The sequence below is a fragment of the Marmota flaviventris genome, chromosome 11, assembly GCF_047511675.1.
Source record: "Marmota flaviventris isolate mMarFla1 chromosome 11, mMarFla1.hap1, whole genome shotgun sequence".
Taxonomy (NCBI): Eukaryota; Metazoa; Chordata; class Mammalia; order Rodentia; family Sciuridae; genus Marmota; species Marmota flaviventris.
This window is the reverse complement of record NC_092508.1, coordinates 119,462,562-119,488,555: the sequence shown is the minus strand read 5'-3', so window position 1 is coordinate 119,488,555 and position 25,994 is coordinate 119,462,562. Positions and strand designations below refer to the sequence as shown.

At 35.5% G+C, this 25,994-nt stretch overlaps 1 long non-coding RNA gene across 1 annotated transcript in view; it reads left to right on the top strand.

Moving 5' to 3' along the window:
* LOC139707727 (uncharacterized) overlaps positions 1 to 10,527 on the top strand; it is a 42,646-nt gene extending 32,119 nt beyond the window's left edge. Inside the window, exon 3 of the long non-coding RNA XR_011709189.1 lies at positions 10,454 to 10,527. This is a non-coding gene — a long non-coding RNA (uncharacterized lncRNA). The remainder of the gene's footprint in view (positions 1 to 10,453) is intronic.
* Positions 10,528 to 25,994: the final 15,467 nt, after the last annotated feature.

Below are 25,994 nucleotides of genomic sequence, written 5' to 3'. Positions count from 1 at the left end.
TCAGAGGGAGTCATACAGTATCTAGATAGATTCTCCACCTGAGTCAGTGTGAAGGCGGCATCCACCCCATAAGTACGCACAGACTCCGCCAGGGTCTTTACAATTTTAAAATCTAAGGGTTCATGGACTCTTCCCCTGTTGTCATCCTGAAAAACTGGATAAGCAAGACCCATCTCAGCGTGAACAGCCCTCCATGTTTGGGCATGGAAAGCTCTCCCCGTAGTGCCCCCACCATACGGCGGTGGATCCGGGGGATCGTTCTTCCTGAGCCCTTGTTTCTTTTTATTCCCTTCTCCTATAGCTAAACTCCCTAGCTGACAAGACAGCCTCCCGAGCTCTTCCTCCTCATCCTCCTCCTCCTCTGACCCACTTTCGCATTGGGGTGTACGCAGCATACTGAGATCTGGATACAACCGTCTCCTCCCCCGTGTCATGCTCCACACACTCCCCTCTTCCCGAGTCACTTCACTTTCTGCCGTCTCCGACTTTTCCTCATGTAATCGCTCTAAAACCTCCTGTCCTTTAGCAAGTGCTTCCTGGCATCTGCCATCCGTAAGGCAACCACGGACCATTTTCCAAAGGGGTATCACCCCACCCTCTAACATGCCGTGCTCAGATGCAAAATCAAGATCTTTGCCTAATTTATCCCAACTAGGCACAGTAAGGCTGCCCGAAAATGCAAACCACGGTGCAGCGATATCTACCTTCTGTAAAAATCTCTGTAATGTACTATGCTTCACTTCCAGTCCCTTGGAACGTAACAGGCCATCTAGGGCCAGAAGAAGCGGACTTGAAGATGTGGCACCCATGACACAACGACAAAAAAAATACAGACAGCAGAAACACACTGACGCAGCGGAAAAAACACAGAAAACAAAAGCGAAAGTAGAAGCAAAAGTACACGGCGCAGCTGCAATAAAATGCAAGGCTTCCTCTTTCATTACAGAAGAGCTGCCCCGCTTTAGTCGCGGATCCCACTTACCTAGGGACTAACCCCGCTTTGAACGCAGATCCCCCTTACCTGGGGACTAACCCCGCTTTGATCGCGGATCCCACTTACCTGGGGACTAACCGGTGCACCACCCCTGACTACTGAGAGTTCTGATTTCCCGGGTTTCGGCACCACTTGTCGCGACCCCTTGCCCGCAAGGAAGACGCAACACTCAGGAATCTTCTCTCAGCAGTTTATTCAGGTCCCTTGATATTTCTTATTCTTTCTTCTTCTCTCTTCCCGGATGCCCTCCCAGCCTTAATAAAGCATCCCAAGCCCCAATGCAAAGCTGCCGCGTGGAACTTTCTCACAGGGTGGTGAAAAATCATGTGCCAACTCTCTCAGATAAGGAGTTGTTTGTCACATACCACAGCGGAGCCAGCGCCATCTCGTAATGGCGACCATAGTCTGCAGAAACGGCAGAAGCGGCTCACCACAAACATTAAGGCAATATATATAATCTAAAATAAATAATTCACTAAATATCCACTATATAAATATTATCTGGGAGCATGTCTACAAAACAAAACAATACTCCTTGCATAAAGCAGAGGATTTGTGATAGTCTCAAATTAAAAATAGTTTCACATCTGTGGCTGCTGTGTAGGGGCTCATATCAAAAAAGCAATGTTTGGGGCTCAAGCAGTTGAAAGAAGATGTGAGGAACTTTTTTTATTTATTTTTTACCATGTGATTTTTAATTTTTTTTTTTAGTCATACATGACAGCAGAATGTATTTTGACATATACATACATGGAATGTACATACATCAATCATATTGTCTATTCTGCTGCCCTTTCTATCCTCCCTACTCCTGCCCTCCTGTTCCATCCTTTCTCTTTATTCAATCTAATGTGACACACTGCCACAGTCTGTCTGGGCACAAATAACTAAGCCGCCACAAAAGCCTTGTAGGCTCAAACAGCAAGTCTTTATTCCCGAACTCTCACTGACTCTCTACACACACTTCTCGGAAACACACAACACACTCCCTCCACTGGGCTCCGTGTGCCAATTCTTCCTGAACACCCCCCCCCACCCCCTCACCCCCGCGAGAACTCAACTGGAACTCCAAAGTAGCAGGTGCCCAAGGCAGCAGGATCTGCCCTAATCCTGGAACTGCCCTATTCCTGGAGCAGGGTCACCTTTCAACCATTCCCTCTAGCAAAATGCCAGGTGTCATTCCAACTAAACTGTGGCTCTCAACAACACACTTTTTTTTTCTTTTTCTCATCACAACATCATATATGTATTCTGTATAACAATGAGGTCCTCCTTCCATCTTCCATGCAACTCCCCTTCTCCTTCTTTTTCCCTCCCACCTCTCTTCCTATTTAGTGGTAGTCTTCTTCTCATGCTCTTCTTCCCTATCCCATTTTGAGTCATCCCTCTTATATCAGAGAAGACATTCAGCATTTATTTTTTTTTAGGATTGGCTAACTTCACTTAGCATAATCTGTTCTAATTCCATCCATTTGCCTGAAAAAATCCATGATCTTGTTATTTTTTAGTGCTTTGTAATATTCCATTGTGTACAAATGCCACATTTTTTTAATCCATTCATCTACTGAAGGGCATCTAGGTTGGTTACACATTCTAGCTATTGTGAATTGTGCTGCTATAAATATTGATGTGGCTGTGTCCCTGTAGTATGCTCTTTTTAGGTCTTTTAGGTATAGTATGAGAAGGGGAATAGCTGGGTCAAATGGTGGGTTCATTTCCAGCCTTCCAAGGAATCTTCATACTGATTTCCAAATTGACTGCACCAATTTGCAGTCCCACCAGCAACATATGAGTGTACCTCCCCCCCCCCCATCCTCGCCAGCAATTATTGTTGTTTGACTTCATAATGGCTGCCATTCTTATTGGAGTGAGATGGTATCTTATAGTAGTTTTAATTTGCATTTCTCTGATTGCTAGAGATGGTGAGCATTTTTTCATGTATTTGTTGATTGATTCTATATCCTCTTCTGAGAAGTTTCTGTTCAAATCCTTGGCCCATTTGTTGATTGGGTTATTTGCTTTTTTGTTGTTTAACTTTTTAAGTTCTTTGTATACTCTAGAGATTAGAGCTTTATCTGATGTTTGAGGGGTAAAAATTTGTTCCCAGGGTGTAGGCTCCCTATTCACCAGATGTGAGGAACTTTTCAGATGGTAGGCTTGCTGCTTCTGAAGGCAGTAATAGCCCATAACCAGCCTCTAGCTTCTATCCCTCAGCCCCCAAAGTTATTAAATAGAATTTTTTTATGCAGGTCAGACAAAGAAGGCATATCAACAACATTTGACTAATGTAAGAGCATGCTCACACACAAATGTTTTTGACCCTGAGTACATACATTGAATCTGAGTGTTTATGACCTTGGCTACTTTCTAAAAACATAGCCCTCTGGAAGCTGTACTAACACAGTTGGTCTTTTTGGTCTTTTTTTGGCCCCAAATGCCTCATGGAATTGAGCATTTTACAACTTCTACTGTAAGGAGCAATGCTAACCTCACCATTTATAGGGTGCAACACAAAATGCTGTTTATCTCTAATTCTAACATACAAAAAATAATAATCTTGCTCTCTTGATACCTGGGTAAATTTTTTTTAAGTCCATCAGTTCTGGTTAACAGGTAAAATAGGTTAAACTTTGATACCTGGGCTGGCCATGCCAGTTGTTCATTGGAGCCATTGGCTACTGTTGTTTCTTTTTATGCATCATCCAATGACTGGACTTGAAGGCCTTTATCCTTCTTCTCTAGAGACTCAACATCACAATGGGGAAGGTTGATAGGTATTTTCAAAATACAGAGATCTTACTCTACTGGATGTATTTTGGATTCCTAGACCTCTTGACTATCTTGCAATTCCTCATTCTGGTAGTCTCTCATACACTTGCATCAGTTTTTGCTCTCAGATCTATAGAAACCATTCATCCCATGGCCAGAGCAGCTGCACATGACTCATTTGCCTACTTACCCAAATCATCTATGCCACTGCTGCCACTTTTTTCTTTGGCCAGGGGCTGGGGCCTAGGCTTCAACACTTAATTGACACTTCAACTTGCAGGGTTCATGTTTGCCCACAGTGCAGTCAGAATCCTTATTTCTGCTTACAAGGAACTAATCCCATTATATCACAACTCTCCATAGGAGTCCACTGTAATAGGACTGAGGCAACTAGGTGTTGTATGCTTTTAGGTGTCCATAGGTGCCACCACTCCCCTAACAACCTCTGTTAATCTATCAGGACTGAGATATCTCTCACCTACAAATATCCTAAAGACTTTGCCAGTTGCTGTGTGGATGTTGAGACCCAGGATGTAAAATTTGGGTCTCTAGCAATTGAGAGATGTGAGGCAGAGTTGGCAGTGTGGTCATGCTTATGCAAAAAAAACACAATAGCTCCCAGACAGCCCAGAACCTTCAGCCCTTAGATTCCTGCATCATTCCATAGGCCTTTTCATATATAGGACAGAAAACAAAGGTGAATGGTCAATATTTTACATAATGAACACATGCTCAAAAGAAAATGTTTATGACAATGAATGAATACACTAAATCAGGGTATTTATTACTTCAATAAATAATAATAATAATAATAATAATAATAATAATAATAATAATAACAGCAACAGCAACAACAACAATAACCTGTTGGAAGCATCAACAATAGAGTAGCTATAGCCATGTTGGGCCTTTCCAATCATCCACACTTTTAGGATTCATCATCAAAAAATCTACACACCTGAAGTCTTCTGCAATAATCTATTAGCAAGGAAGTAAGAGCTCTGCATCCACAGGCCACAAAAAATACACTGTATTGTGATATGACTAGAACACAATCCCCCTGCCTAGGATTACTAAAAGCATTGTCCAGATATTATTCTGACAAGCTCATCATTCTTTCAACTTATCATTGATCAACTGCTGTGTGGCTGCAACTAAAGATGTAATATATATTGAAGTAATACTGATATTATTTTGGTGATCTAGAATATGCATACAACTGGATATGGCAGAAATCCATTCCTGTGCTGCTGTTAACAAACCAAGTGCCATGTGGTTTTGCAACACAACTTTTTGTATTTGATATTTTTCTTTATTAACTAGAGATAGAGCCTGCTTTGTATGATTTAAGATTTGGCTGTGTACTCTATCTTATTCACCAAGGATACATAAAAAAATAACAAAAAAATACCTCATCCTCTTTAGTTTAAAATTTTATTTATCATATAGTCTTTTCTTTAGCTATAACCACACCTTAATTTTCCATAGGCTGTAAGGTTTGAACCTAGTATCCTAATAATGCCAGCAGAAAAACCAGAAGTTCAAATATATTGAATAATCTTTTAAAATTAAATAAAAGTTTAGGCAGTAAAAAAAAAAAATGTCTGGATAGAATGGAGATCAACAGACTGTTGACTATAATAGATAATGTTACCTTCAGTATACATTGAAATATTGGTTTCAATATTTAAACCTTAGGAAATAAGCTAGAATTAACAAAGGGGTGATTTTAACTGCTGTTTTTATGCTTAGCATTTCAATTTTGCCTGTTAATTTCATAAACCAGGAAACAAGAGCCAATATTGTAATACATGTCTGTAATTTCAGTGACTCAAGAGGCTGAGGAAGAAGGATTTTAAGTTCAAGGCTAGTCTCAGCAACTCAGTGGGACCTTAAGCATCTTAGTGAGAACTTGGCTTGTCTTTAAAAACAAATGGGCTGGAGATGCGATTTGTGATAAAGTGTTCTGAGTCCAGTCCTTGGTACAAAAAAAAATTCTGCTTTTGTGTGCCACTATCTAACTTCTAAGACAATAATGAAAGATTTATAAGATCAATTTTTTGGTCCCTTCTTTTCTTTTCTTTTATTTGGTACTTGGAATTAAACTCAGGGGAATTGAGCCACATCCCCAAACATATTTTGTATGACATTTAGAGACAATGTCTCACTGAGTTGCTTAAGGCCTCACTTTTGCTGATGCTGGCTTTGAGCTCACAATACACCTGTCTCAGCCTCCCAAGGTACTGGGATTACAATTGTGCACCAACAGGTCCAGCTCTCTTCTTGTATTTAAAGAAAAACATGCTAAAGTTTTGGTAGGAAAATAGTATATGTTAAATTGAGTTAAAATAGTTGTCTTTGTAATGATTAGTTTTATTTATGCACATGCTATTTTATGTGCTTTTGTAAATTTTTATTTAGTTTGTGATAAGTTCCACATATTTTCCTTGAAATCCATTATACATGTGATGTATTTAACAGATGTAACTTCAGTATAATACTTATGTGGTATTTTGTACTCTAATTAAACCAAAAATCTTTCTGGGCTCCAGAAACCATTTTTTCTCAAACTTTATTATTTTTTTCTTTTCTGAATCATTTCCTCTTTCCTCCTAGGCCTCATATTTCTACTGTATTGACAAGTATACCTCTAGTCTTATGGTATCACATACTTGTACACTGTCATGGTATACACATACTATAATTTCTACAGGTTTAGGCTGCTTGGTGAGGAGTATTTCATATATATATATGCCTTAGCCTCACAATCCAATGGGATTAGAGGTGTGTGCCATGGAACCTGGTTCTATTTTATTTTTATATTGAAATATATATTACTTCTGAAAATAATTTATTCTTGATATTAAGAAAGCATAGAATACCATTTTCCCCCACAAATAACTCCCCCTTTTTTTGGGAAAAGATGTCAGTAGTGCCAGATGTATAATTTATTAATGTCTAAATGGCAAGTGTATTATTATTATTATTATTATTATTATTATGCTATGTATTAGTTACAAAACTTTATCTGTTCATATTATTATAAGGTATATACTCTTTTCTATAACTTCATAGCATACATCATTGTGTATCAAAATGACCTTTTGGGGGTTGGGAGGTGAGGGGAGGGATCATGGGGTTAGACATGATGGTGGAATATGATGTATATTGTTATATAAAGTATATGTATAAAGAAGTGAATTCATGTAAATATAATTTGTATAAAACCATAGAAATGAAAAATTGTGCTCTATATGTGTAATAAGAATTGTAATGCATTCTGTTGTCATATAATTAAAAATATTTAAAAATTAAAGATAAATGATGGTATTATGTTCTGACTGAAAATAAGTACTACTACTTTTAAAAATTGAAAAAAAAAAAAAAAGATCTGCTCATCAGTTGCAAACTTTATAAAGTACAAAATGTATCCTGAACTTATGGTAATACATAAACCTAGATGTAGGTATTTATAGTGTCAGCAAAATTTAAAAAAAAATTACTGTAGAGTTCATTTTTTGCAATGTACACTCATAATTATATGAGATGCATTTTGTACATATACATGTATACTACCATTATATATAATTAATAAATGATTACTACATCTCACATTAACTACATCTATTTCAAATTAATTTGTTTTTTGAAAGCACCAATATATGACACTCTTTGATATATACACTTGGTGTTCTTCAAATTTGTCACTTTTATGTATTATGTTCTTTTTTATTCTCCTTTTTATAGAATTTCTTTTTCCAAATTATTGAGATTAATGAATTTTAAACAATTCAGTTTAACAGTGCAGTCTGTAGATTCTCTTTTTTAACCTAAGACAAAATACATCCCAATTTTAATAGGCTTATTGTTGTGTATATATAACACCCTTACCTGACCTTACTCTGGACTATTGATATCTGGGTGGAGGGGATCTCAAAGTGATCCATGGAAAAGGCAGAACAGGGATGGATCAGGATGTGAGATTAGTGGATACTGAGTATATAGTAGTGAGTATTTATGAAAAAGTATTTGTGGAATAGGTACGGGTAGAGAAAAAAGTGCTGTGAAGGAAAGAAGGAAAGAATGACCAGCTCAAGAGTTCAGATTTAAAAAGTCTAATGGTGGATCAATGGTAGTATGAGGGTAAAGGGTAATTTCATTGGAGGCAGAAATAAGGTAGAAGTGAAAGAAGAAGGTAACTCTGGCACAGTCCCCAAGAGAAGAAAGAGTCAAATGAACACTACCCTCTACCCTCTATATTCATGATATATATATATATATATATATATATATATATATATATATATATATATATATATATATATATATCAAACTTCTATAACATTAGATTAAAGTCAGCCAGCCTCAGCAACTTAGTGAGGCTCTAAGAAAAATAGTGAAACCCTTTTTCTTTAAAGAATAATTTATTAAAGGCTGAGAGTGTTTCTTAGTAAAAAAGCATTTCTGATTTCAATTTGTCATGAGAGAGAGAGAGAGAGAGAGAGAGAGAGAGAGAGAGAGAGAGAGAGAGAGAGATCTTGAAAAAATAAAAAAAAAGTAATCAGTGACAGTCTTAGTGTCAAGGATGTAAATAATTTAAAAGTAATAGTGAGCTACTTGGAAAACTCATATAGGTTATTAACTACTGCTTGGGAAGTTAGTATACTCTCCAAAATATAAAAGTGAGAGAGGAATTCTTTATTAAAGTGTATATAAGAAAAAAGAGGACTTTTGACAGAGCTTTTAGTTGATCCAGACTGGGTCAACTTTAGTGGGTGATTAGGATTCTGCAAAGATGATAAATACTTGAGTTATTTGGAATAATGTGATTTTATCTAGTCTTCATAAATGAAGATTGAGGTCTAATATAAAGCATGCTTGGTAAAGGAAAAACATTTCAATGAAAAGTAAATGTATGAATAAACACATATAACAATATTTAACCAAAAGTCAACATTCAGAATATTTATGCAATTATGTAATCACCAGTAATGTAAAAACAATGACAACTAAAGAAAAAGTGAATTAATAAAAAAACAAATTATTAAGGTAATGAATGAATTAATTAATGAATAGCTAACAAGTGCAAAGATGTAATGTGACTGGAATTGTCAAAATCAGCTTGTAGCCATGAAAAAATGTAAAGGTACATAGAAATGGTGTTTTACTACTTACTGAGACATACCCTATGAACTATAAATTCCACTCCTAGGTGGGAAGAGTTGAACAGAGAACCCATTCACCTGGCTCTCTCACTTGGGAACTGTGCAAAAAATTACCTTTTTCTTTCCCTCAAATTTTATTGCTGCTTCCAAGAACACTACCCTCTATATTCACGCTATCATTATAGACTTGTAGCATGTGAACCCCTCTACTGTTGAAGTTTTTCTTGTTTTTTTCATTGCTCTTTTTCTCCCTACCCCCATATCATCCACCAATACTTATTTTGATTAGCAAAATCTACATACTCAGCAATCACCAGTCTTATATCTTACTATATTCATTTCCTACCTTGTGCATGACCACTTTGAGATACCCTACATCAAAACATCTATAGTCCAAAGTGATCAGAATGGGGGAAAAATTTGCAGAATATTAAAGGTCAGTAATACAACAAGAAATCTATTTATTCACAAATTGCTTTAACCCTATAAACAGTTATAAGTGTCAATAAATTTTTCTCTGGGCTAGGTCCTATTATTGGAAGAAAACTTTGCCTTAAAATAACCCCATACAGAGACATTTAATGCAATTAAAAGGCTAATAATAATAATGATGATGATGATAATAATAATAATAATAATAATAATAATAATAATAAGTGAGTGAGGTGGGGAGGATTTCAGGGTTGTGAAGCATAACTGTAATATAAGTTACTTGAAAGTACATCACAGGAGAATTTTATACACTGTCTGAAGAAATATATGTATATATTATTTATAAAAGTGTTTATGAGTTCTGTAGTGAGGGTGCACCAGTGCAATACACATTCTTTTTTTTTTCTTGAAAAAAAAAAAAATATATATATATATATATATATATATATATATATATATATATATATATATATATATATATAGTAAATGGACACAGTATCATTAATAGTTTGTTTGTTGGCTTTTAAAAAATATTTATTTTTAGTTTTTGGTGGACACAACATCTTTGTTTGTATGTGGTGCTGAGGATCAAACCTGGGCCACCCACATGCCAGGCGAGTGCACTACTGCTTGAGCCACATCCCCTCTTGGGTGGCTTTTTAATGCGGTGCTGGGTGTTCAACCCAGTATCTCACGCAGGCTAGGGAAGTTCTCTACCACTGATCCATAACCCTAGTCCCCAAAGTCCTTTACTTAATTTTTTTTTTCCTTTGGTGGGGGGAGAGTTTATGCGTGTAGTGCAGGGGATTGAATCCATGGCCTTATATCAGCAAAACAAGCACTCTACTGACTAAGCTATATTCTCAGCCCTGATCTGTAGTCGGTTAACAATGACAATGGAGCAGCCTGTCATTCAGACTTTGATTCTGTGCCCATTTGGCTCAGGTTGGAGGCAGTGCCTGAAGCCTTGACCAATCAGTCACTTAGGTGAGAACTGTCCAATCCTCACACAGCCAGTGATGAGGGGGAGGGCTTCCACAATCTTCTGTTCCCTTGGTGTCTGGAACCCGCCATTTTTAAAATCTTTTTGTAGGCTTCTGTCCTGGATCCAGAGCCCAGGTGTCTGTGCTATGCAGAATCTGAAAACAAACCACAGGGAGAGCGCTGAGAACCCTGAGAGCCAGGAGATGGTAAGTGTGCCTTGTTATATTGAGACTGCATAGGAAGGTGGCTTAAAGCTGACAGGAGTGGCAATGGTGGAAACTGGCAGTCATGGCTATGGACTCCTCCTGGTTCTCTCCAGAGTCTTGTGGCCAGAGGGTCTCTCTGGGGTAGCTTAGCCTTCACCTTCCTCTGACTAGTCTAGTGAGGCTTAGACCAGCAGTTGAAAACCTGGGCATTTTGTTCCATAATTGTATGGTGTTTTCAGCTTCTTTCTAAAGCCCTTTGTGGGCTTCCATGTGCCATGAGTCCAGCATGTCTCCAAATTGCATAGTGAAGACTGAGATAATTATCAAGAGAGAACTCCAAATCCATTTATTGTATTCATGCATGAGAGAGGCTGTTAATTTTAGGGCTTGTTACTCATGAGGGTTTGTTTGTTTATTTTTTATTATTATTATTATTATTATTATTATTATTATTATTATTATTATTATTATTATTTGTGTGTGTGTGTGTGTGTGTGTGTGTGTGTGTGTTGTTTTCTTTTTGGTACCAGAAATTCAACCCGGAGTTGTTCGTCCACTGATTCACATTCCCACCCATTTTTTAATATTTTTATTTAGAGACAGGGTCCCTTTGAATTTCTTAGGGCCTCACAAATTTCATGATGCTGGCTTTTAACTCATTCTCTTCATGAGTCCTGAGATTTTTAAATGTAGCAGAAGCAGTATCTCAAATCCAGAACAAAAATCTGAAATCCAGAACTTCAGTGTAGCTCTCCATAGGTCTCAGAATAAACCCCTAGTTTTCTAGCTCTCTGTTCACATATCCAAATCTAGGGTTCTCTTTTCACAGAGATTAAATATAAAATAGAACAGATAGTATAATGACCATGTAATGTGGATAATGGGCCTCACTCAAACACACCTGGTGGCTAACTGAAAGATGTTATTGAGCACCAATAAGGCCTATTTCAAATGTAAAAGGCCTTGAAGCCAACTTGTGGGAACACCTTCAACAAAGTCCTTTGTCCCAGGGGTGATTCCTGATTGAATTTGAAGAAAAAAGGATGGGTCACAAAAGAATGAATGTGAACCCATATGGTAGTCAGGATGCCTTTTTCAAAGCCTATTCTAAATGCATTATGCTCCATGTTCTGCCCTAAACCATCTGTAAACTTCTAAGATGGTACACAAAAATGAGTTTTTTTTCTTTTTTCTGGTATCATTCCTCCCTCATACCACATGGTAGGCATTCTATTCTTCTTGCTTAAATAGATTTTTTTTCTTCAAAATTTATGAGACAAGCACCCAGATTCAATTGGCAAACTGAGAAATTTTGGTTCATCTCAAAACTCCACATTCAGCATTATTGATCATTATTTTCCCATGTTTTATTTCAAAGGTATGCATCATTTATAATGTTTTTCTTCAAGAACTGGAGGACATTTTTAAAAGATTTAATTTATCATTCTGAGATTTTTCTCATGAGAAGAAAGCAGAATAAAATTAGGTGACATTAAAAAGAATGAATCTCTCCTAAATGAGGTTTATGTGTCCCAATTAAGGATTTTTCAAAACTGTAATGGGTCATCAATTGAGGGTTTATTTATTTATTAATTTGTTTGTTTGTTTATTTATTTATGGTCAGACATTCTGGGGTTGTGGCTCAGTGATAGAGCACTCACCTAGCACGTGCAAGGTCCTGGGTTCGATCCTCAGCACCACATAAAATTAAGTTAATAAATAAATAAATAAATAAATAAAAAACCAACAAAAACATTTCAGGAAACTTTTTTATTCTGGTGTGGCAGAAAAAAATAAAAGTGGGACTAACTTGAATTTAAATTACATGCAATTTCAATCTCTCTCTCTCTCTCTCTCTCTCTCTCTCTCTCTCTCTCTCTCTCTCTCTCTCTCTCTCTCTCTTTCTCTCTGTACTGGGGATTGACCCCAGGGCCTCATGCTTAGAAAGCAAGCACTCTACAAGCTGAACTATTTACTCAGCCCCATTTTTTTGGGGGGGGTGGGAGACCAGGGATTTAAGTCAGGGGCACTCTACCACTGAGCCACATCCCTACCCCTATTTTGTATTTTACTTAGAGACAGGGTTTCACTGAGTTGCTTAGTGCCTCACCATTGATGAGACGGGTTTTGAATTCATGATCCTTATGTCTCAGTCTTGTAAACAGCTGATATTACAGGAATGCATCACCATGCCTGGCCAACTTCAATCTTTTTTTTAAGAGAGAGTGTGAGAGAGAGAATTTTTTTTAATATTTATTTTTCATTTTTTGGCAGACACATCTTTGTTTGTATGTGGTGCTGAGGATTGAACCTGGGCCGCACGCATGCCAGGCAAGCACGCCACCGTTTGATCCACATCCCCAGCCCCAACCAACATCAATCTTAAGAGCTAAAGTACACGCAAATTAGATAAAAGTCCATGTCAATATCTTGGTAGTATTTATATGAAGTTGTTGATAGACCTTATATTTTATTTACTTACATGTGGAGCTGAGAATTGATTCGAGAGCCTCACATGTGCCAGACAAGTGAGCTGCACTAAGCCCCAGCCCCAGCCCCCTGGTACATTTTTATGGGGGATATTGGAGATTCAACTCAGGAACACTTGACTACTAAGACAAATCCCCAGGATTTTTTTTTTTTTTACTTTATTTAGAGACAGGATCTCACTGAGTTTCTTAGCACCTCACTTCTGCTGAGGCTAGCTTTGAACTTTTGATAATTCTTCCTCAGCCTCTTCAACAACTGGGATTACAGGCTTGCACAAACACACCCAGCCCTGATACATTTATAATACCTGTTTTATGTAGATTTTAACCAGTATCCTTAACTTATTTTCTAATGTATATTTGATTTGAATCCATAACCCAGAAATCAGTGAAACAGAATCTATTTTTTATCTCCAACACTGCTTTTGGTTATGTCAGTGTCTGAGTTAAGATTCTCCATTAAAGAATTTACTATATCTTGTGTTCTTATTCTGACCTCCCATAGGACCTAGTCCTGAGTTTTAGAATATCTGAAACAAGGTTCCCAGAGATTCCAAATTTTTTGAGTATAAAACACCACCCTCTGAGTCTTGCCTTTTAGGGACCAGTTTGAATTTTAAGTGTGTAGCTTCTGAAGGGATGGACTAATTGGATGCTTTGCAGAGGGAAGACATTTTCTGATATAATTTCTATCTAAAAGATACTTTATTTGTTTCCTTTTATTAGATACTGTGAATAAAGGTACAATAAAAATAGATGTGTGGCAATATATTTAGCAAAAGGATTCCAAATTTTTTACATATATACCCAGAGTTATTATTATTGGATTGTATGGCTTTTTTTTTTTTTTACCAAGAATTATTATTTATATTTTTTTATTTATTGAAATACTGGAGATTAACCCCATGGCACTTTACCAGTGTGCTACATACCCAGTGTCCAACACTTTTATTTATTTATTTGTTTTTGAGAGAGGGTTTTACTGAGTTTCTTAGGACCTTGCCAATTTCTTGAGGCTGGACTTTAACTTGAGAATGAATTCCTAGTTTTCTACCTCTTTTTCTCCTAAGCCACTGAGTGTACAGGCATGTACGATTTTGCACTGCTACCCCAAATTATTACTAGTGGATTATGTGGCATTTTTATTTTGGGCTTTTAAAGAATCTTAACACTTTTATAAAAATATATTTATTACATTTATATTGTCACCAACATTTATACATATTTGTGTACCATGTAATCCCTATTAATTATGAGATATTTGCTTGGTTTTCTATGGTTTGGTGCTGAGTATTGAACCCAGAGATGCATACCACTGAGATACATCCACATTCTTTTTTATGTTATATTTTGAGACAGGCTCTCATTAAGTTGATTGTAGCTTTGTTATATTACTGAGGCTGTCTTTGTACTAACAATTCTCCTGTGTCATTTTCCATAGATTCTAGAATTTCAGCTTTATGCCACTATACATGACAATTTTAAATTTTTATAATAGCCATTCCAACAGCACTGCATAGGCTGAATAAAATCTATTTGATTACTGCATTAAATCCCTGAGGCAAGTTTATGTGAAGTAGCCAGTGTAGGAGTGTTGTGTAAATATTAGCAAGGATTGTGGAATGAGATAGACATTATTATCTAAAGTACATATATGGAACTGGGGATGTGGCTCATGGGGTAGTGTGCTCGCCTGGCATGCTTGCGGCCAGGGTTCGATCCTCAGCACCACATACAAACAAAGATGTTGTGTCCGCCAAACACTAAAAAATAAAAATATTAAAATTCTCTCTCTCTCTCTCTCTCTCTTTCTCTTTAAAAAGATAAAGTACATATATGGAGACAGGAATTGATATGAACATAGTTTATATACAAACAGAGGTATGAAAAATTGTTCTATATGTGTAATAAGAATTTCGATGCATTCCACTATCATGTATTTAAAAAATAAAACAAAAAAACTCTTTATATATTTTGCTGAGAATCAAACTCAGTGCTTTGCACATGTTTTTAGCAAAGTAGTCTACCACTGGGACACAACTCCAGCCCATGTACCTACTTTTTATACTCTCTTTGTAGTAATCAGAAACAACTTTAAAAATTAAAATTGCATTTATATCACTTTTCCTAGTACAGTAATGTATTACTAACTAAACTTATTCTTAGTATTTTTAAAAAATAATCTAATGGTTGACTGTTATTTTTTTCAGAGATTATTTTATCACTTCTTTAGGGCTTGGTGAGGGGTCTTTTTTTTCAGAATATTGATGTCTTCTATTATCAAATGGGTCCATGCTAAGTGTGTTGAAAATAGTGATTCTAAAAGTTCACACAATCTACACATTTCTAAGACTATAGGGGAAAGGGAAAGACAATATTCACAACCAAGAAACCATTTCCCATGGAAGCATAGTATCAGTGTCCAACCTGGAGTGTAATCTAGATCTTTCAGTGGTAAGGTTGTTTAAGAACCACAACCATAGGTTTTTGAGATCCTCTACAGTTCACTGAATGGCTTTAAATCACTTTCTCTTCTTCAAAATAAAATTTCTGTTACCTACTTAAAAAATAAAGCACTGTGAATGAGAAAGGTGAATGAGACGTAAGTTCTGTGGAGGTACTGAGGTTGACCTTTAATTATAGTTTATAAATAGTCAAATAAGAAGGGCCTTAGAGTTGTCTCATCTTTTGCAACACATGATAGGGAATACTTAGATGAACTGACAAGAAATAATAAAAATGCATTTCAGGGAAGTGATATCACAGAAATTTTCATGGTAGAATCTTGGAAATGTGGGAAAAACATATTCATATACATATGCATTTCTATAGAAAAAATAAGTGATAAGTACATGAGTATGAGGGTAAATTCAGTGTGCCTCATGCATTGTATGTTGAGGGTAATGATAAAGTAGTAAATGAGGAGATCCAGAACTCTATAATTGTGGGAGACATTAATAGCAATTTAGAAAAAGAAAATATAGTTAAATCCCTTTAAATTTGCCTCAGTCCTCTGTTCCTCTTATGAATTTGATTCTGTCAAATGAGATTATGTGGGTATGGTTCTCTCTGAATTTATGTTTTCTTTTGTTTTTAGGATTATGTCAGCTATGTCATGTAGAGCCCTGTTTTAAACTCACTTTGGAGGCTCTTTTACCTCCTGTTCTGGACTGCAGAGCAGAGACTCACCTCACTCATTCTGTACAATGAATTGACTTTTGTCAATCTTTGCAAATAATGGTTGGAAGAACAAGCATATTGGAGCGTCTTTCATATCCTATAATATGGTTGTCAGACACTGTGGGTTAAAGGGTAGTTACTTGCTATGTTAGAAACATCTTCCCTATGAGAAGGGCTTACCTATATATATATATATTTTTTTTTTTGTTTTGTTTTGGAAGCCCCATAAAAACAGAAGAGAAGCATTTATGGTTAAAAACAAAGGAATGCCAGAAGCCATTAGATATTAGAATATACTAAAATAAAATAAAATAAAATCTTCTCATAGAGCTCTTTGAGGTAAAAAGTTTATTTCTGTTTTGTGTAAGAAAACTAAAATTTCTCTTTGGCCTGACAATATTTTGATGTTTTAAACTTGCTTGCAATTTCTACCTGTGTTTTGAATTCACCTATGCCTGGCTATCCCTTACCAGATAACAACACTCTCTAAAACCTTACTGGTGCCTCATAAATTCTGGCTCCCACTGACCAAATAACAATTCTCTCTGAATCTCAGTGGCAGCTCATAAATTCTAATGTCTGGAGATGAATTTATTTTCTACCTTGAAATGTTAGTCATGTAGATCCTTAACATGCTATTTGCCTTTGTACTATGATTGTCAAAATATTGTTAGCTGTAAGTACCTTAGACATCCACCTCCTTTGTAACTTTTTGTGTTGTAAAAACTTTTTCCTGAAGATCAGGGGGATGATCTTTAGCATAGAATCTTGTAAGAGGCAGTCCTGGCCAGCTTTTATGTACACAATACAATCTTGATTTAATTTGATTTAAAATTTGAGTTGGTGGTCTTTTCTTTGTGTTTTGGTTTAACATTAACCTTTTTTTGAACTTCACTGTAAATAAAATCAAAGAACACAACAACACTCCTGTAAATGAGCCAGGTGCATGCAAATAGTCATTCTTTACTGAAAGCACAGTATTCATTATAGAAATAATATAAGCTTAAAAATTAAACGATATCTCAAATATCAAGGGAGTTTAGGAGTTAGAAATTTTTTCTTTCAGAATATACGTAGTAAAATAGGACAAAAGAGAAAATGTGAAGCATAAATATATTAAGTAATATGCAAAAAATCACCAAAATATTTATTACAAAAAAATCATATCTACAGAAATGGTTCAAAAAAGCAGTCTTTTTGTCAGGAATAAACATTTGAACAGGAATGGAAATTTTGGTTCTCTTTTTAAGTAGTTTTACTCCTAGTGAATAATCTTTATACTATTTCTGCATTTTACTGGTTGGAATTAATTATAATTTATATATCTGCGAAAAAGGTGCTGAATGCTGAAAAATATTATTGTTCATGTTTAAATCACCTACATTATCTGATCTTTCCCTTTTAAACCAAAAATCTGCATAAAACCATCTCTTAATAAATTAATAAATATCTCTATCTCTCTATATTAGCAGCAACTGAGTTATAAAATTTGCTATGATAACTTGTCTCTTCATATGCTTAAAGACTATGAATTTGCTGCTTAGCACTTAGGTATAATTCTCTATAATGTTCTCTATTTATTTATGTCTCTATGCCAAGTTTTATACCAAGCTCTTAGTATGTGCTTTAAATACTCTGTGTAGCAATGTAGGATTTATGTCTTATTTATGACACTTTGTTCCCAGAACTGTGTCTAAAGGGAAATATATACAAAATGATTATCCAGGAAAAAAAATCTATCTAATATTATATTTATTAATATATCTATGTATACATATTTTTATTATTTAGAAACACTTTGTTCTGAAACTACAGTGATACTAATGTATTTTAGCTTGAATTGGTTGTGAGAAACAAACTAAAAAGACTTTTCTCTGTGTTGGTTGGTGATTTCTGCAACCTCAAGAACCTAGTGAATAATAGCAGAAATAAATAAGTAACTCTCTAGTTTGAGCTGGAACCACCAAACTAGATGATGTTTTACTTCTGCTTTCTATCTTGATTATTAGAAACATACCTTTAAATTTACATGGAACACTTTTGGAATTCTGTTCTATTAGTTCTTCTAAAAAATCAATGAAAGTGAAAAATAATGCAGGAAAGATAAATAATTAATTTCAAACAATTCATTTCTTAAAATAAATATTTTTTTTTCAAATCACCAAAAATTCTGAAATGTTAGAAAAGTTAAAAGCTTTAAAATATCCTAAGGCAATTTCTCTTTAGCTCAGAACAGTAGACTATGTCTCCAACTCATTATTCTCTACAATTGGACTGTGTGCAAATATGAAAAAAAAGTGCTACAATGACCCACATGGCTTATAAGTTTTAAAATCCCAACAGGAGCTTAAATCTGCCATTTTTCTACTTTACAAAATACAAAATCTTAAATTTGTATACTTAACAAACATTTGCAGAAGTGTAATTCAAAATGACCTAAAAAAAAAAAGTAAAATATCATTGAAGGACTGACACACTGAACATGAGGGACTTATAATATTTAATCCCTTATATTAAATGTCTTTTTATCATTGTCAAAATTTTCCATGTTTATATTATTAATATATTAATCAAAATGTTTATGCATTTAATAACAAATATCTAATTTTCTATTTTATTCAGTCTTTTAAAAAATTAGTAGTAATTAATATTAATAATTTAATTCTCATACTTGATAAAGTATGAAACATATACTTTAAAAGCTATGGCCATAGCAAATGAAAAATCCAGCCTAATTTCCTTTTAAGATTGGGAGCCATGTCATCACAAAGGTATGAAAAGTTAATTTCTGCTTCATTATAAATTACTGTGATTTGTAAACTTGTTTGAAATCCCTACCAGTGCTTTCAACTCACCCATGTCAGGTTTTCCCTGATGAGATAACAACTCTCACTGAAACTTTAGTGATGACTCATAAATTCTGGCTTTCCCTGACCAAATAACAACTCACTCTGAAACTTTAGTGGTGCATCATAAATTCTGATATTGTGTTCTAAATTTACTCCCTAAGTGCTTAACCATTTAGACCATTAACCTACTATGTGTCTTTGTATTATGCTTGTGAAAATCTTGTTATTCCTTTAAGTTCTCAAGTCACCCCACATTTGTAACTTTTTGTGCTATAAAACTACAGTCATAGAGAATTGGGGTGCTGAATTCTTTTCCCATGGGTTTCAGGAGAGATTGTTATGCTCAAATGCGGGACCCCCAAAAGACCACCAGAGACCAAGATCGATGTAAAAACCAAAGAGGTTTTTATTGCAAGCTAGGTCAGTTCTCCACACACACAGCAACTGGTGGCTTAGAGGACCTGAGCCCAGGGTTTGCAGCCATTTTATAACTCTTTGGGGAATGCAGGTACCCCACATACATCTAGCATCTCTTAGCAAATCATCACACACCTTGGGAAAATCATAAACAACTCTAAAACATGATTTAGCACATTCACTGGTGGGAACAAGTTGGGTAAGTGTGATTGGTTAGTACAAGATGGGGATTCATTTGCACAGATTGGCTTAGGCCATTAGGGGAGTATATGCTGAACTATATGGTTTCCCAAAATGTTATCAACCACCATAAAGTACTGGAAGTGTCATTTGGAATCCCAGGAATTTTCCCTGTCTCATGCTGATTGGTGGCTTCTAGGGGGTTGCTATGGATCTCCACTTAGCCTGATTGAGTCAGGGACAGCAGGCACAGCAGATCTCTCCTGTTATTTGTAGAGAAACAAATCAGTAAGGATGGGTTTGAGCCTAGGAGTGCTTGGTGTGTGTTTCCAAGGACAAGAGTCATGCCCCCTTCCTTGGATAGTCTTTGCTCTGAGGTAGAGGCTGGTTTCTCACCTTATACCTTATGTTTTTTTTTTTTTTTTTTTTTTTTTTTTTTTTTTTTTTTTAGCTGTATCTGGACACAATACCTTTATTTCACTTATTTGTTTTTATGTAGTACTGAGGATTGAACCCAAGATCTTGCACATGGGAAGTGAGCTCTCTACTGCTGAGCCACCATCCCAGCCCCTTATGTGTTGTTTTTATTGGGCATTTTTATATTAGGGGTTTTCTTCCCAGTTCAAAGTTCAATCTGTCACCTAAAAAGAGCAGAGATCAAAAAATAAATAAATAAAATTTGATAATTATTGTCATTATTTTATATTAATTCCTGAATAATATGCAAGCATATATAATCCATAAACTCAAATTACTTTATATGTAAGTTTAAATGAAAATGTTCTGCTGGTTGGGTTAGTTCCCACTTATGGGAAACAACCTTGCCTTAAAGTAACAGCAGCCTGAGACTCTGGGGTACATTTCTCAGATTAAAAACAAAACAAAACAAAACAACAACAACAAAAAAAACAGCACTCAAAGAACTGAGATTCTAGCCCTTCTTCATGCCTGGATTGGATAATATTCCCTGTCACTCTAAAAAGGGTTCACTTCTCTCAGATTCAATGTTTATGATCTAAAGCCCCTTCCAATCAAGAGCATTTTGTGGGAACTGTCCAATCAGGTTTCATCAGGGAGGGTGGGATTTTCACTTCTTATCTCCTGAATCCTCCATTTTTGCCCTCTATAGTCTCACACTTCAGAGTTACATGATGTTCTGTTTTGCAGGAACTGAGCATCCCAAGTAGCCCTACTCCTGAGAACCAGGAAATGGTAAGTGTGCATTGGCCTAGCAAGGAAGGCTGGGGGAGGAAGACTATTGGAACCACAAGACTGGCTGTGTTGAAAACAGGAGCTAGCAGATTGGGACAATGGGCAGTCTCTGGAGTCTGCAGGCTTAACTCCTCCACTGGGCCACTATTTCCTCAGTCCTACCGGCCAACCAGGTGGGGAACATACCAGTGGCAGAGACTTTTTGCTGCCTTCCTTATGCTCAAAGGGCATCCTCAGAATCTGCTAAAATACTATGTGGCAGGTGTGTTCCTACAGCCCAGTGTCTTACCAGATGCTGGAGATTGACCGGTGGAATAATTATCAAAATCAAATCTCCAAGGTCCATTTTCCTGCAGGAGAGGAGCTGTAATTTTGGGGTACCTAATTTTCTTTTGAGCTAGCTAATTTTCATTTTGACATTCTTTTATTTTTAATTTGACCATTATTATTTTGTTAAAGTTAGGTGAACTTAGGAATACTGTACTACTTAGCCATATCCTTGGTAGTGAAGCCAGATTTACAGATAGGTAGTTAGTGTAGTTAGGTAAATTGGGTCTAATATCCAGCAAAATCAAGAATGAACACCATATTGAGAATGGAGTCCAGGATAAGGGGAATTGAAAATGTCCCCAAGGCCCTGAGCCCATCCCTAGGAAATTTTAATGAAGCAGCTCACAGCAAACATGGAGATGTGCCGCAGTCTTGCTGGGCACACAATCAGGAGCCACCACACAGCTTGTAGATTCAAACAGCAACTCTTTATTCCCGAACTCACACCAGCACTCTACAATCACCTTCTGGGGAAATCCACGTTCTCTGCCCAAATCCACCCCCACTGGGCTTCTGTCTCCCAAAAAATACTGTGTGAATCCCCTGAGAACTCAAGGGGACTCAGGCAGCAGGATACGCCCTATTCCCAGCAGGAATAACCTTAAACCTGGAACCACCCTAAACCCTGATTGTCTTCCCAAGGGCATGCTGGAAAGGCAGGAAGGGAGAGCCTGGGGACCCTCCTCAGGCAACTTCCCTGGTAACACCCTAAACCCGGATCTGCCCTGGTCCTTGAAGGTCACCTTACATGCAATATCACTGCAAAATGTCCTATTTCCACGAGTCCTTCCACTAAGCAACATGGGGTACGCTGGCAAGGAAATTGTCATACCTACTTGGCTAATGGCTCCCAGCAGAGATGCTAATCCAAAAGCCCTTCCAGCCCAAATTACTCCTTCAGCCCACCTGTCCTCCACACTTTGGGCCTTCCCACCTACATTCCAACACTGCAAGATAACAGAACAGAGGACAGGAATGTGACAGGAATGCAGGATAGCTGAAGGAAGACCTTAGCTATAAAAAAGCTAAAAAGACCTTAGTTTAAAAAAAAATCCCTTTCATGGATTTTACCTCTGTGGACCCCTTTTTTCTTCTGGGGAGAAGTCTTTTCTACTGTCCTTTAATAAAGCTTCTACTCTCCACTCTAAATGTGCCCTGGTGCACTTCTCTGGTGTTATACTTCAGCATTGGGGAAGCAAGGACTCTTCATCAGTAAACAGCCCTAACAGGTTTAAATTTACTTTGAGAAAGTCCCTAGCTAAGTTGCTGAGATTATTTTTGTTATGGTTTGATTTATCTAGAATTTGCTTTTGCAATAAAGCATACTGTTTTTACATACATATGTATTCATATGGGGATCTTATTTATATTGTGATTCTTTATTATTGTAATATTATAATTTCACAATATATATGAATAGTAGGCCATGATAAGTTCTTTTTTTGCTCTTATAATTGAAAAGGTTTTTGGCTAAAGTTACATATAACTTTGTAGATGAATTTTAAAAATTTATGCTTTGGTTTCTTACTTCATTTAAAGTAAAGCTTGATGTTTTTTTTTTTTTTTTTTTTATTGCATTATTCTTGTATTTAATAGTCTGGTTTATTTTGACATAACCATGAAACATGAAATATAATTTGCTCCCCTTCAGTATCCAGTAGTTCCCCTTTCCCTATTCTCCTATTTTCTTCTATCATATATTTATTTATAGTTTTTTGAACTATTGCTTTATAGAATACACGTAAAAGTAGACTTCACTCTGATAAATTCATATTTGTACATAGCAGTTTAGGTGAGATATATTGTCAGTTAATTTTGGGGAAAATTTTCACCTTTGTAATGATGAGTTTTATTATTGACATGGGATGTATAATTCAGTCTTTTATGTGCTTTTTGTGACTTTTATTTTCTCATAAGTTCTACATATTTTGTTTCTAAAAATGTACACATGTGAAATACCAATTGTGTAAGGCACCTATGTAAAATTTATACATAGTGTTTTATGCTCTTTTTTGAACTGGATATATTATGATTGTTACTGGCCCCAGTGACCATTTTTTTCCTACAGATTATTATTTATCTCTTCCAAGATGTATTTTGTATTGAGCCATGCCCTTGGGCTTCAAGTGTTTGGATGAGTACCATTGCATACTTACATGTTATCATGATCACATATGCTCTAATTTCAGTAAGTCTCTGTGATGGGGAGTATCATGTATATTCAATAGCAAAATAGTTTCCACAAATAGACACTAATTTAAACTCCTTTTGAGTTAATGATTATTAATTTGTTTTAAATCTTCATCAATATTACTTAATTTTTCCCATGATGGGTTTTTATTTTCTGTTTCTTAAATTTCTAAAGATTTTGATTTTTTTTTTTTAGTTAATAAACATATCTCATGTATAAATTTGAAGTTCAATCTTTTGTCTTTTATATATTTTTGGCTTAAAAGATGATAAAAGGATCCAAAAATGCAGCTAGAGATTGATTTAAAAAAAATAAAAAGGTTTAAATTATTTTTTAAATTGATTTTTTTTCTTTGCTTATCATTTATTATAGGTTTCTTGTATGATTGTAAGGGTAGGTTATTTAAAGTGGATTCTAGGGTTTATCATTGTTAATTACTACAGGAAAAATAAATAAGAAATTTCTCTACAGTATGGCTGCAGGAAAGTGAATAAATTTCTTTAAAATCATATGGTAATAAAATTGTTAAATGACATATTTACTAAACATCCACTCCTTAAATTTTTTTTCTGTAATATTTTTGGAAGTGAATCATGAATTCTATTATCTGGACTTTGGAATTTAATATAAAATCATATGGAATAATATTTGGCCAATCCTAGAAATATTCATATATAATTTGTTGTTCACCTAATGACATGTTGTGTAGATAGCAACTAATGAACATATTTATTTTTAGAAATAGTTACATTTTTGCTTTTCAGTTTCTTATAAGCCTTTTAGATTTATTTCCTTATTGATTCACTCAGGGCCACTGATGTGTGTGTTTTTTTTTTTTTTTTGGTTTTTTTTTTTTTTTTAATTTTGTAATCTCCAGGCATTTACCCTTCTAAGAAATCTGTCTTGTGAGCTCTGTTTCTGAAGAGTTTCTTAACATGAAAGAAAAAAAAAAAAAAAAGGATTTATGTTTCCCCTGAAATATATTCTCAATGCACTCTCTTCAAAATGGAGAGAAAATAATATTTCCCCAGACTGACATCCCTGTGTCAGGAGCTAACAATACACTGATGGTCTTTGAAGAAACTTCATACAGTTCTGTCTCTGGGTAGTTTTATGTGGGCTGCTGAATTGCCATTTAGTATCCACATACCTATGTCTTTTCATCTGTACTATGGGAATAATTTTAGAGGGCACAGATGAATAATGTTCTTCATGATGCTATGAATACCTATATGTTCTGTAGTGAACAGCTGACAAAGCCCCTGGAATACACTGTGAAGATTCTATTTGGTTAACCATTATCTGCCACTCACATGAATTTTCTTTCAAAAGCTTGTAATAACCTTTTCACTTTAGGCATCCATGTCATCCACATTCTGAAGTATAAAAGTTTGAATCTTTCTTTTCTGGATTCCAGGTTCCATTTCTCTTGTGGTTCAATGTGGTACAAATAATTATGTTTTTTCTTTGTTTTACACTTTGTTTCTAATAAAAATCTTCTCTGCTCTAAACCTATATTTCCCATGTCCAGCTATGTTTAGAAAATGACATAGATAATTGTGTTTGATAATTTATAAAGGAGAGTTGAGAATAATTCTTGCTCGTGTTTCCCCTCCTTAGAAACTGAACCAGAACTGTTTTGGTCCTGAAAAGGGAGGACCATAACCAATCAGATATATATAAAAAAAAAAAAGTTGATTAATTGTATATTCTCTTCTAAGAAGTCTCTGTTCAGATCCTTGGGCCATTTCTTGATTGGGTTATTATTATTATTATTATCATCATTATTATTATGATTATCATCATCATCAGCAGCAGCATTATTATCATCACTATTATTATTATTTGCTTAGTTTTTTTAGTTCTTTATGTACCTTAGAGATTAGTGCTCTATCTGATATGTGAGCAGTAAAATATTCCTCCTAAAATGTAGGCTCTGTCTTCACCTCAGAGATTGTTTCTTTTGCTGAAAATAAACTTTTTAGTTTGATTCTATCCCATTTATTGATTATTTGTTTTAATTCTTGTGCTATCAGTGTCTTATTAAAGAAATTGGGGCCTAATCCCACATTATGAAGATTAGAGCCTGTATTTTATTCCATTAGACACAGAGTATCTGGTTTAATTCCTAGGTTCTTGATACACTTGGAGTTGAGTTTTGTGAGAGATAGTGGTTTGTTGAAGGGGCTATCATTTCTCCAGTGCATGTTTTGACACCTTTGTCTAATATATAATAATTATAATTTTGTGGGTTAGTCTCTGTGACCTCTATTCTGTACCATTCGTCTCCAGTCTCTTTTTCTTTTTTTTGCAAATGCAATGCTGTTTTTGTTACCATTGCTCTGTAGTATGGTTTAAGGTCTGGTATAGTGATGCCACCTGCTTCACTCTTTCTGCTAAGGGTTACATTAGCTATTCTTGGTCTCTTATTTTTCCAGATAAATTTCATTGTTGCTTTTTCTATTTCTATGAGGAATGCCATTAGGATTTTGAAAAGAATTGCAGTAAATCTGTATAGTGCTTTGATAGCATTGTCATTTTGATAATATTAATTGTGCCTATTGATGAGCAAAGAAGATATTTCCATCTTTTAAGG